Below are 1339 nucleotides of genomic sequence, written 5' to 3'. Positions count from 1 at the left end.
CTCTACATCTTTCAAAAATTAGATAATGTTTAAAATAACTGTAAGAAAAATATAAATTGTTAGTTCAATCCAGATAAAATTCACTCTCCCTCAAAATATGATCAGATATTCAAAAACAGATAAAATTTCACACTCCCTCTCAAATATAGATTTCCACGATCAATAAATTTTAAATCAGATAGAAAATATGAAACACTGACTTGTATTTAAGAAATAAAGATATTTGACTAAATGAATTTGAATTAAATACAATTAAATAAATTGAACTGTTTTTAATAAAAATTCAAATTTTCAAATTTAACATACCTAACTTAGATACAAGAAAGCTAAAGCGTTTTTATCTAAAGCTTTCGTAAATAAGTCAGCTAATTGAAATTCTGTATTTACAAAATACAGTTTCAATGGTTCCTTTTTCTACATGATCTTTAATAAAATGATACCGGATATCTATATGCTTGGTTTTAGTGTGTTGAACAAGATTACAAGAAATAGCAATAGCACTTTTGGAATCACAGTAAATGGGAATTTTATTAAAGTAAAACCCGTAATCTCTAAGCTGTGTCTGCATCCATAACACTTGAGAACAACAGCTTGCATCAGCTACATATTCTGCTTCGACAGTGGAAATGGATACGCAGTTCTGTTTCTTTGATGCCCAACTGACTAACTTATCTCCCAAAAACTGTAGATGTCCAGATGTACTTTTCCTGTCAAACATACATCCTAAATAGTCTGCATCTGAATAAGATGTCAGTTCAAAACTACTACCCTTGGGATACTAGAGTCCAAGATTAGCAGTCTCTTTAAGATATCGAAAAATGCGCTTAACGACACTTAGATGGGACTCCTTTGGATTAGACTGACATCTGGCACAAAGATATGTTGAAAACAGTATATCAGGTCTACAAGACGTCAAATACACTAAAGAACATATCATGCCTCGATATATTTTCTGATCAACAGCTTTTTTAGAAGGATCAGCATGGATTTTCGTTCCATGAGCCATAGGTGTTTTGATAGATGAACAGTTTTCCATATTAAATTTCTTCAGGATATCTGTTAGGACTGAAAATTTGTATTAAATTGTATTCGTCTTGAAAGTTGAATAGTGTCTATAATTGTAAAAGTCAAATCGTGTTTGACTTTTCTTATAGGAGTTTGAGTTTGACTATGTTTAGAAGTTTGACCCTATAAATAGGGTGATGTCTTTGTAATTGTTAGAMGAGAGCTTATTGTAAAATTTGATACRTAATAAGAGAGTTGACCACATTTGAAGATTGTTGACTTTCTCTCTCTATTCTCATCTCATATGTGTTCTTGAAAGTTTATCAGATCTGCC

This window comes from Cynara cardunculus, unplaced genomic scaffold, assembly GCF_001531365.2.
Source record: "Cynara cardunculus var. scolymus isolate 2C unplaced genomic scaffold, CcrdV1 Un_Scaffold_998, whole genome shotgun sequence".
NCBI classification, from domain to species: domain Eukaryota; kingdom Viridiplantae; phylum Streptophyta; class Magnoliopsida; order Asterales; family Asteraceae; genus Cynara; species Cynara cardunculus.
Note: the sequence above shows the minus strand (reverse complement) of the source record.